This window comes from Bufo bufo, chromosome 1, assembly GCF_905171765.1.
Source record: "Bufo bufo chromosome 1, aBufBuf1.1, whole genome shotgun sequence".
Classification (NCBI taxonomy): domain Eukaryota; kingdom Metazoa; phylum Chordata; class Amphibia; order Anura; family Bufonidae; genus Bufo; species Bufo bufo.
The window spans coordinates 369,713,942-369,726,460 of record NC_053389.1 but is presented as its reverse complement, the minus strand read 5'-3'; the positions used below and the strand labels follow the sequence as shown (position 1 = coordinate 369,726,460).

At 44.1% G+C, this 12,519-nt stretch overlaps 1 protein-coding gene across 1 annotated transcript in view; it reads right to left on the bottom strand.

Annotated features, from left to right (window-relative positions):
* TENM2 (teneurin transmembrane protein 2) overlaps positions 1 to 12,519 on the bottom strand; it is a 3,383,593-nt gene that overhangs the window by 1,802,465 nt on the left and 1,568,609 nt on the right. The window lies entirely within an intron of this gene.

The window sequence follows — 12,519 nt, the reverse complement described above, 5'->3', positions numbered from 1 at the left end:
GTGGCAGCGCTCTCAGGGCTCAGCGACGCCTATTGGCGTCATCTCGTGAGACCCGAGATTTCCTGTGAACGCGCGCTCACAGGATCGCGCAGTTCACAAGTTCAACTACAGTCTGCCAGCGCTGATCATTGGCTGGCAGGCTGTAGATTTTTAAAATAGACAATGAAATGGGTGTGTCAGACGCTATTTTGTAAATAGCGTCTGATATACCTGCTACCTGCTCCTCTGGTGGTCCCTTTTGCTTGGGTCAACCACCAGAGGACACAGGCAGCTCTGTAAGTAGCACCAATCACCACACACACATTCATTACACCCCCCCTGTCACTTATTAACCCCTGATCACCCCCCATATTAGACTCCCTGATCACCCCCATGTTACCCACCTGTCATTGATCACCCCCCTGTAAGGGTCCCTTATCACTGCCAGTTACTTAGCTACTTGTTAGGTAGTTAGCGCCCAGCCCACCGCACCGCAGTCACTGATTAGTCGCTGATTAGCGTCATCGCTGTCGCTAATCAGCACTAGTACTATATAGTATCTGTAAGTGATCAAGACTGATAGCAATCAGATCTATATCAGTACATTAGGGTCACCTTAGGCTCTACAAAAAATGCAGTTTTCGCCCGATCAGGCCTGATCTTGTGCGCACACTTGCATTCAGTCCGCCCCACCGCAGTGGGGCTTCCTCCAATGGCTCGTTAATACCCAACTTGCACGGGGGGAGAGGGCTTCCTTGTGTGACCAAGAACTGCTCGCGTGGAGGGACAAGAGGGACATTTACCTTCTGTCCACCATTCACGCAGACACGACAGTACAAATTGAAAGGGCAACTGGAGTCATTGAGAAACCCCTCTCTGTCCACGACTATAACCTTCACATGGGAGGGGTGGACTTCAATGACCAGATGTTGGCTCCCTATTTAGTGTCCTGCCGCACCAGACGCTGGTATAAGGTGTCTGTTTATTTAATTTAATTGGCTGTCTATAATAGTTTTGTTCTCTACAGTAAGGCTGGGAGAACGGGATCCTTTCTAAAATTCCAGGAAGAGATCATTTCGAAACTCCTGTATCCAGGAGGGTCCGTGCCCCAAGTCCCTGATATAGTTAGCCGGCTACATGGCAGACACTTTACCGAGTGTCTATCCTGGTACCCCAACTCAGCGTTCCCCAAGAAAAAGATGTTGTGTCTGTAGCAGGGCTGGAATAAGGCGTGACACCACCTTTTTTGTCCTGACTCTCCTGACCAGCCTGCCCTATGCAAAGGGGAGTGTTTCCGCAAGTACCACACACAGGTACACTATTAGTGTAGGGATCGCATGACACAGGACAGGTACACAGGGGTCTTAGGGCCCTTTCACACAGAGCTGCTACAAACCTCTCCTTTCACCTGGGACAAAGTGCATAATGTACTTCGCCACATCTCTGGGCGATTTGCGCTTTGCACATTGTCCCATGGGGAAGGAGAGGTTTGTCCTCTAAAGGTAAAAAAAAATAAAAAAATAAATCACAGGTAAGCAAAAAAGTTAATGTTCTGTTTCAAATGTTTATATAAAGTTTATAAAAGTTGATGTTAATAAATTTATTGCATTGCGTTTTTTTTTTTTTACCTTCTAGGTGGACCAACAGATCAACCAGCTGCAGCACTGATGTGCATTCTGACAGAAGCATTGCGCTGCTGTCAGATTACACAAAGTCGGTGTATGCGGCGCTGCAAGACGAGATTTCTCCTCTGCAGTAAAAAAGATACGTTTGCCAAGGCTTATGAGCTGAGGGGGGTGTTCATATGCTTTGGCAAACATTTTTTATAAAAAAAAAATTATGGCAATGATTTATTCATCCACATCGATTGATGTGAATGGAGAAATTGGGTTTGCCAGGGCATACGAGCTGAAGTGGGTTTGGATGTTGGGCGGAGCTGCTATGTCCTGGCAGACGCCTTTCCCCTCTTTTTTTTTTGCACATTTTTTTGGCAGAGATTTTTTCATCCACATTGATCGATGCGAATGAAGAAATCTGTGCTGTTCATTTTTTCTTTCAGCCCAGAGGCTCATTACCCATATGCTCAATATAAGGAGAATAGCAGAAACTCCTAATGCTGACCATACATGTAATGACTGTGGAGACCCTCAAATGCCAGGGCAGTACAAATTGTGTGTGAAAAATATCTGTAAATGACAACTTTTTACATTTTTTTTTATACAAAGTTGTCAATTTACAGAGATATTTCTCTCACCCAGCATGGGTATATGTAAAAATACACCCCAAAACACATTGCCCTACTTCTTCTGAATACGGAGATACCACATGTGTGACACTTTTTTGCAGCCTAGGTGCGTAAAGGGGCCAAAAGTCCAATAAGTACCTTTAGGCTTTACAGGGTTGCTCACAATTTAGCCCCGCCCAAAATGCCAGAACAGTAAACACACCCCACAAATGACCCCATTTCAGAAAGTAGACACCCCAAGGTATTCACTGAGAGGCATAGTGAGTCCGTGGGAGATTTTTTATTTTTTTTGCCAGAAGTTAGCAGAAATGGAAACTTTATTATTATTTTTTTTTCCTCAGGCAGTGTAATTTTCCGCTAACTTGTGAAAAAAAATTAAATCATACATGAACTCACCATGGCCCTCTGCGAATACTTTGGGGTGTCTTTTTCTAAAATGGGGTCATTTGGGGGGTATTTATACTATCCTTGCATTCTAGCACCTCAAGAAACATGACAGGTTCTCAGAAAGTCAGAGCTGCTTCAAAATGCGGAAATTCACATTTTTGTACCATAGTTTGTAAATGCTATAACTTTTGCGCAAACCAATAAATATACACTTATTGGATTTTTTTTATCAAAGACATGTAGCACAATAAATTCTGACACAAACTTGTATAGAAATGTAATTATATTTTAACAATTTAACCAGAGAAAGTTAAAAATACACTTTTTTTGAGAAAATTGCGGTCTATCTTGATTAATATCAGAAAAATTAAAAATCTCAGCAGCAATCAAATACCACCAAAGGAAAGCTGTATTTGTGAGAAGAAAAGGAGGTAAAATTAATTTGGGTGCCAAGTGCCGATTTGTAAAAAAGGGCCTGGTCACTAGGGGGGTATAAACCTGTGGTCCTTAAGTGGTTAATTAGGTTGTCAAACCAATATAGTAGGTCTCATGGCTTGGTCTTATGTCCTTTAGATAATGTTTTTAATTCAGAAGATGGCTGCAAATTAACATGAAGGCAAGAAGAAAGAAGAATGTGTAAATGCTGTACTTCTTAATTGGCGAGATACCCACCAATTGTTTGTGATGAGTAGGTCGGGAGGCAGTTTTGACAAAAGTGATTGTATGCTGCACAGTCCAAACTATGATTTAGAAAATAAAAAAATATTAATCTTGATCTAGGAGGAGGAGGTCCATATGGAGTAGAAGGTTGAGGAGGCAGTGGAAGCGGCGGTGGAGGAGGAGGTAGCCAACACTGTTTTTTTGTTTTTGTTTTTTATTGTATTTTATTTATTTTTTTGTTCAAATTTGGGTAGACCCCAAAACATTGGGAAATATAAATAATAAAACAAAGAGAAAGTGCGCTGGAGTACAACAATGGCTGGGTGAGACCGGTATACATGTCTATTCTGTACAAGGTACGGACATGTCCTGTGGGATCCCTGCCTGGTTCATTTTAAGCCTTTCATGACCAAGGGTGTCCAGGTCAAAATTTACAGTTCTGGTATGCACTGTTTTAAATAATAATATCTTTACAAGTGCTTTGCATATCATAACTGTTTTGACTTTATTTTTTTCCAAGACACATAGGGTAACTATTTTCTTGACTGATTTAATAAATTACAGTTTTTTTTATTATTATGAGCAGTATAATAGCAAATATAGTTGTTCTTTTAAACTTTCTTTTGTACATTTGGCCACTACACTCCCTTGATTAGTAGTACAAATGCAAATATTGATACCAAAATATATTACCTTACTGATCTGGACGTATAGAATATCTGAATTGTGTACGTCGCCCACTCCCAGGGCACTTTATGACGCCCAGAAGTAAAGGCATACCGTCCAGCTTTAAAGTGCCATTTTTTCCATAGGCCATTAGATAGCAGCATGTTTTCTTTGCAGTGGCCCTATGCAGCCAAAACATAAAAAAATCACCTAAAAAGGAGACTACTGAGTAAAATAGACATCTTAAAGTATTCAACGAGGTGTATATTGTAAAATTGACATTTTCCATTTTTTTCCACTTTTTGTTGGAAGATGGAACAAAAAAAATGGCATTTTTTCACTTTGCTGCTAATTTAGCCCAAATTACTGCAAACCTGCTGCAAGCTATCAAGAAAAAGCACCCCAATATCAATGCGGGAAACACTTCTGCAAAAAAAATACACCACAATTGTGTAAGTCGCCCATTCCCAGGGCACTTTATGGCACCCAGAAGTAAAGGCATACCTTTCATCTTAGATACCAGCATCCTGTCTCTGCAATGGCCATATGCAGCCAAAACATTAAAAAAAATCATCTAAAAAGGACACTACTGAGTAAAATAGACAATACAAAGTATTCAACAAGAGGTTTATTGTAAAATTAAAATTTTCCAATTTTTACACCTTTTTTTGGAACTTGTAACAAAACATAAAAAACTGATTTTTTTTACTATGCTGCTGATTTAGCAAACTACAAAAAATAAATAAATACTATTATAAGTACTACGTGTACCAAAAATACAAAAAGGGAACAGCAATATTATACATTTTTCTTCAGCAAGAAAATTTAAAAGCGTGCCTGTGTATGATACACTTTGAAACAGTTTCCAATACACAGTGCTGGTCGAGAGGGACAGTGAGGGCAAAAGTATCTTGTGTCTCGTCTGATGCCTCTTTTTGAGCAGAAACAGCACCTCCTATGTGGTTGTCTTTGGTTCAGTGTTCGGGGTATAGCTGCAATAAAGTGCCTTTCAACTAATCTCCTGATTTCTTCTGCTTTCAGTGGTAGGGTGGGGTCTCTAATGGGGTACATTAATTTCTCAATAACTATTTCTTGATAGCAAAGAAATTTTTGTGTTCCCCCAGACTTTTTGTACAGCACATAGGAGTTGTACATTGCCATCTGTAGCAAATAGATGGATAACTTTTTATACCATACATAGGACTTGCGCATTACCTCTTATGGTTTAAGTACCTGATCAGACAGGTCAGTGCCCCCCATGTACTTATTGTAATCTAGTATGCAAGTCGGTTATTTTTTATCGGTGGTTGACCCCAAGGCCGTCTTTAACAAGGGGCAAAAGGGGCAGCTGCCCCGGGCCCAGTTGCTCCTGGGGGACCCAAGGCAGCTGCCTCTTGAGCCCTGCTAGCCACTGCCCCGGGTGTCAGGCTGTCAGCTACACAGGGGGTGCTGCCATGCCTGCCTGCCAGCACTCTAGGCAGCGTACTGTGAGAGCTGTGATTCTCTAGGACCTTAGATGACATCATCACCATGTGACCAGTAACCTAGCAATATTACTGGTCACATGGCTATGAGGTCATCAAGGTCCTACCAGGAGTGTTGCTGTAGAAGTTTGCCTTAACTGTGGTGCTTTTTTTGTGAAGATTACATCAGAAAAAGGTGACAGGGGCTGTTATGCTAATATACTGTAAACTACTGTATAGTGTGGTGCTGTATAGTGTGGGGGCCTGTATACTGTGGGGTGCTGTATAGTGTGGGGTGCTGTATAGTGTGGGGTGCTGTATAGTGTGGGGGCCTGTATACTATGGGGGCCTGTATACTGTGGGGGCCTGTATACTGTGGGGGCCTGTATAGTGTGGGGGGGCTGTGTAGTGTGGGGGGCTGTGTAGTGTGGGGGGGCTGTATATTGTGGAGTGCTATACTGCTGTACTGTATACTGTAGGGGGCTGTATACTGTGGGGGGCTGTATACTTTATACTGTGGGTGCTGTATATTGTGGAGTGCTATACTGCTGTACTGTATACTGTGGGGGGCTGTATACTGTGGGTGCTGTATATTGTGGAGTGCTATACTGCTGTACTGTATAGTGTGGGGGCTGTATAGTTTGGGGTGCTGTATAGTGTATAGTTTGGGGTGCTGTATACGGTGAGGTGCTATACTGCTCTACTGTATACTGTGAGGTGTTGTATACTGTGGGGTGCTGTATACTGTGGGCTGCTATACTGTTCTACTATATACTGTGGGGTACTGTATAGTGTGGGGTGCTATACTGCATACTGTGTGGTGCTGCATACTATAGGGTGCTATACTGCGTACTGTGGGTTGCTGTATACTATAGGGTGCTATACTGCATACTGTGGGGTGCTGGGGTGCACTGTAACACTAGGGTGAGCCGAGCCCTGGTCTCCTTCCTGCAGAGCGGTGCCCACTTCCAGCCTGAGCCCAGCTGCCCAGAGCACTGATCCTGAGCCGCTGGAGTCTTCAGAACTGGAAGTATTTACAGTCATTCACTGTACTCTACCAGATGTGTGGATTTTTTTTGTGTGTGTTGTGGTGGAGGGCGTGATTGCCTACTAAGGTGTGGGAAGGTGGGATCCAGGGGGCCCAAGTAAATTTTTGCCCAGGGTCCAATCAATATTAAAGACGGCCCTGGTTTCTATTACTGGCACTGTGGCTTCTGTGTGAATCGTACTTAGCATAAGTACATCTTTTCTGTCCTTGTAGCGTAGTGCCAGCAGGTTGCCACTACGTAGAGGCATCAGATTGTCCTCTTTGTAGTTTTTTTGCCAGCAGGGATTGTTTAAAACCTCTGCGATTTCTCCTGAACGTGCTACATGCTCCTGTATTTGCTTCTTGCAGGCTCTGGAAAAGGGGAATACTTGTGTAATAATTGTCCATAAATAATTTGTACCCCTTTTGTAACAGTGGTCCCATTCGTTTCCAGACAACTTTTGCATTTGTTTCTAAACCAACTGGGCATCCTTGGGGGTTTACTTCGCTGTCCCTCCCTTGGTACACTCGAAATGCTGAAGTGTAACCTGTTGTGCTTTCACACAACTTGTAAAGTTTGATGCCATATCTGGCCCGCTTGGATGGAAGGAATTGCTTGAAATGTACCCTTCCTTTAAATTTAACAAGTGACTCATCAACTGAGACATTTTCATAGGAGGTATAAACAGTTAAACATTTTTCAGACAGATAATTTAGAAGCGGCCTAATTTTATATAACCGGTCGTAATCCGGAGAAGAATTTGAGGGGCACTGACTGTTGTCATTGAAATGGAAGAACTTGAGGAGTATTTCATATTGTTGTCTGGACATAACAGTTGCAAAACTTGGGGTGCTATGGATGGGACTTGCCTCCCAATAAGACAGTATTGTAGTTTTTTTTTAAGATACCCATTGCAAATGTTAAGGCCAAACATTTTTTTCATTTCTTCCACATTTGTGGGTGTCTCCATTGTCCAGGCCGGGCATAGTAAAAGGAGGGGTTATTTGAAATATATTGAGCACCATATAAATTTGTCTCTTTTACAAAAAGCTCAAAAAGGTTGTCTGGTACAAACAGCTGAAAAAAACTAGTGGGTCAAATCCAGTTACATCCAGTGTAATACCTGGTACAGCATTAAATTCTGGGACAAACAGAATGCCTGTGCCTGGGGGTTGCCAATTCAGAGAGGCAATTTGAGGGAGCGTTTCAGGCACTTGTGCCTCTCTTCTGGAAGTTGGTATAACTCTGCTGGTGCTAGGTGTGTCTGAACTTGGTGCACTTGTAGTTGGCATGTCTTTGCTGGTGCTAGGCGTGTCAGAACTTGGTGCACTTATAGTTGGCACATATCTGCTGGTGCTAGGCTTGTCAGAACTTGGTGCACTTGTATTTGGCACATCTCTGCTGGTGCTAGGCTTGTCAGAACTTGGTGCACTTGTAGTTGGCACATCTCTGCTGGTGCTAGGCATGCCAGAATTTTGTGGTTTGGTGGTCCTGCACCTCTTTGATAATCTTCCAGTGTGCTCATTATTGTGAGAGCTCTCTGTGTCGCTCTCCTCAAAACCACAGAAACTTACATCACTATCAGCGTTATCAGATAGCTCACTGTCTAAGCACAGCAGTTTGTAAGCCTCATCTGCAGTGTACTGTTTCTGATACATATTTCAGATTATATTTTTATAACTATCAGCGAGCACACTATTATTTATTCTCCATTCAACTATATTAGGACGGATTAAAACAGAAAGTGTTCCTTTTGGTTTCCGTTATACCAGTTCTGTTATTTTCCATTATAACCATGTTATACGGAAATCAAAACGCTTATGTGACACCCCCCCCCCTTGCAACCCAGTTAGCCCTATGTGACTTGGGACTTTTGGTCAGTGATTTCCATCAGTTATTGTGAGCCAAAACCAGGTGCGGGTCAAAAACACAGAACAGGTGCAAATCTTTTCATCATACCTGATCTCCGAGTAGGTGTCACTAGTAGTTTTGACTTAGAATAACTGATGGAAATCACTGATCAAATAACTGAAGTGTGAACTCAGCCTTACAGTTCTGGAATGTATTGTATACAGTAACGCTGACAGCATTATGGAAGGGTTACACTGCATCATAAATCAATATAATGCTATGTGACACCGTCAGTGCTGGAAGGTCAGGATGGGTGCTCTCGCTGATACGTGCTGAGAGACCAATGTATGGAGCTCGCTTGTGTAAAAGGGGCATTAGTGCTCATGCACACAAGTGTATTTTTTGTCTTTGTCTGTTTAATTTTTTTTTTTGTGGCCCTTATGCAGAACCATTCACTTCAATGGGGCTACAAAAAACAGAATGTGTCTGTATGTCCACATGTCTAGGGTTGAGCGAACCCGAACTTTACGGTGTTCGGCACCCGAACCCAAACATTTCAGTAAAAGTTCGGGTTCGGGTAATATTAATATACCATCGGATCGGAGTTTTCTCCAATCCGATGGTATATTTTAACTTGAAGCGTCCCCATCACCATGGGAACGCCTCTATGTTAGAATATACCATCGGATTTGAGTTAGATCGTGAAAACTCAGATCCGACAGTATATTTTAACACAGAGGCGTTCCCATAGTGATGGGGACACTTCAAGTTAGAATATACTGAGAACTGTGGACATAACGGCCCCCTGCTGCCTGGCAGCACCTGATCTCTAACAGGGGGCTGTGATCCGCACAATTAACCCCTCAGGTGCGGCACCTGAGGGGTTAATTGTGCGGATCACAGCCCCCTGTAAGAGATCAGGTGCTGCCAGGCAGCAGGGAGCCAGACCCCCCTCCCTCCCTAGTATTAAAATCATTGGTGGCCAGTGCGGCCCCCCCTCCCTCCCCAGTATTAAAATCATTGGTGGCCAGTGCGGCCCCCCCTATTAAAATCATTGGTGGCTAGTGCGACCCCCCCCCACCCCCTATTAAAATCATTGGTGGCTAGTGCGGCACCCCCACCCCCCCCCTATTAAAATCATTGGTGTCCAGTGCGGCCTCCCCTCTCCCCCCCCTAATTAAAATCATTGGTTAACAATCCCCCCCTCCCCCCCATCATTGGTGGCAGCGGAGCGGCAGTTCCGATCGGAGTCCCAGTATAATCGCTGGGGCTCCGATCGGTTACCATGGCAGCCAGGACACTACTGCACTCCTGGCTGCCATGGTTACTTAGCACTTTTAGCAGCATTATACTTACATGCGCTGTCTGTGGCCGGCCGGCGCTCCTCCTACTGGTAAGTGAAAGGTCTGTGCGGCGCATTGCTTATAGCACAGACCTGTCACTTACCAGTAGGAGGAGCGCCAGGCCGGCCACAGACAGCGTACGTAAGTATAATGCTGCTAAAAGTGCTAAGTAACCATGGCAGCCAGGACGGCAGTAGCGTCCTGGCTGCCATGGTAACCGATCGGAGCCCCAGCAAAACTGGGACTGCGATCGGAACTGCCTCTCCACTGCCACCAATGATGGGGGGGAGAGGGGGGTTGTTAACCTGTGGCCACTGCCATCAATAATTTTGAATAGGGGTGGGGGGGAAGAGAGGGGAGGCCACACTGGACACCAATGATTTTAATAGGACGGGGCGCACTAACCACCAATGATTTTAATAGGGGGGGGGGGCCGCACTGGCCACCAATGATTTTAATACTGTGGAGGGAGGGAGGGGGGGGCCGCACTGGCCACCAATGATTTTAATACTAGGGAGGGAGGGGGGTCTGGCCCCTTCTGCCTGGCAGCACCCGATCTCTTACAGGGTGCTGAGATCCGCACAATTAACCCCTTAGGTGCGGCACCTGAGGGGTTAATTGTGCAGATCACAGCCCCCTGTAAGAAATCGGGTGCTGCCAGGCAGCAGGGGGCAGGCATGTACACAGTTCTTAGTATATTCTAACTTGAAGTGTCCCCATCACCATGGGAACGCCTCTGTGTTAGAATATACTGTTGGATCTGAGTTTTCACGATTGTGAAAACTCAGATCTGAAAAAGCTAATACTATTATTTAAAATAAAGTGAAGTTTGGGTCTCCATTGACTTCAATGGGGTTCGTGTTCAAGTTCGGATCAAGTTCGGGTCCCGAACCCGAACTTTTTGTTAAAGTTCGGCTGAATTCCCCGAACCAGAACTAGGTGTTCGCTCAACTCTACACATGTCCATTCTGCAAAAAAAAAAATAGAACATGTCCTGTTCTTGTCTTTTTTGCAAGAACAGACAAAAACAGACATTGTTACAATGGATCCGCAAAAAAAAAAAATGCAACACAGGTGTCACGCAGATCCTTGTTTTGCGGACTGCAAAATTCATACGGTCATGTGCATGATCCCTTAACGGTATCACTAACGTTATATATGGTATATTATATAAGAAAAAGAAACCGCAGCACATCCAACTTTAGTGAAGAAAGTAGTGTCCTTTATTCACCAGCTATATGGGTGAATAAAGGACACTACTCTTTTCACTGAAAGTGGATATAGTGCGGGTTTTTTCTTCTCTAAAGCCTCATTCACACGTCAGTGTTCCGCGCGTGTTTCGTGGATCATTAGAAAGAAAAAACTAAGACTGATCCTTCACGGATGCATCACTGACCACATTTTCACGGATTTGAGCACGGACACAGATTTGTGAATGAGGCTTAACTGTCAGATGGTTGATCCAACCTAAACTGCTGTCACTCTGTCTATTACCACATAGACAGTGGCAGCACTCTCAGTGTAGGAATAAATGGTGTGCCTTACCAATAATCTGCTGTATAAAAGAGAAAAAAAAGCAGCGTCACATCCAGATAAAGTGAAAAAAAATTGAATCCTTTATTCAACCAAGTAGTTATATTTAAGTTCTCTTACTGGGGCTAAGAAGATTATCCTCCAGTAAAAGAACTGAAACATCACTAAAGGACACAACTTTTTTCAATTTACCTGGATGTGACGTATATGTGTGTGTGTGTGTGTGTGTGTGTGTGTGTGTGTGTGTGTGTGTGTGTGTGTATGTATGTATATATATATATATATATATATATATATATATATATACACATACACATATACACACATTGTAGGGATTTGCTCTGGTATGCAGGGTAAGCAGACGCAATACAGAGGCAAGACCACGGTTGAATAAACAAAAGTCTAGTGTTTATTCACGCAGAAAAAAAAAAAAGAATGCTTTACAGAGTCCTGGAGTTAGTTCACACAGCAAGAGCTCCCAACAGAACATAAATCACTTTGGCAGGCCACAGCAGGCTTTAGGGCACCTGACTCCCAGCAGGCGGCTCTCATGCAGCTCACAAAAACACAGAGCTTTCACAGCTCCACTATCACTTGGAGGAACATACCACACCCAGCTGAGCTGCTGGCTGGGGTTTTAAACCCCAGCCCAAAACCTGGCCTGGATATGGGGAACAGCCACCCACCCTGCTCTTTGACTGCTCCCAATAAGAACCGGCCCAGATTGGCTTTACAGCCACACTAAGTAAAACTGTCAGCGAGCAGTAGCTGCCGCTGACACACAAAATTACCGGTTCTTAACTCACCGAGGCCAGGAACCTCGGTGACACGTACCTTCCGTCGATGATGGACCCTTGCGCCTTCCTACTATATATATACACACATACACAATTGGACAATCATGGTGGTTAACAGAGACTACTCGGCCAAGAAACTGATGCTGGGCAGAAGAAGGAAGCCGGGTAGATCACGGGTATGTATTTCATACAGTGTCTCCTGGATCGCGATGTCAAGGAGGAGGAGGGAGGAGGAGGCTGAAATAAGCAAGGGGAGTGCTGGATAATGTAAGCATATGACCACCACGATTGGACAAAAATCTTGGTGGTCAACAGATACTATTCTGCCCAGAAACCGATGATATAGGCTCGGTTATCGCTGGGCAGAAGAAGGATGCCGGGTACATTGCGGGGAAGCACTGCAGAGAGCAGTGAAGTAGCGCTCCCTCTCTTTTAAGCTGCCGACGTCTATACACGTGGTAGCTGCACAGGGCATGTGTAGTTAGCACTTATATAGATGTATTGCAGTCGGGAAGGGGTTAATGAACGTGAGCTTGTCCACATTGGCTGTGGACAGACGGCTACGCT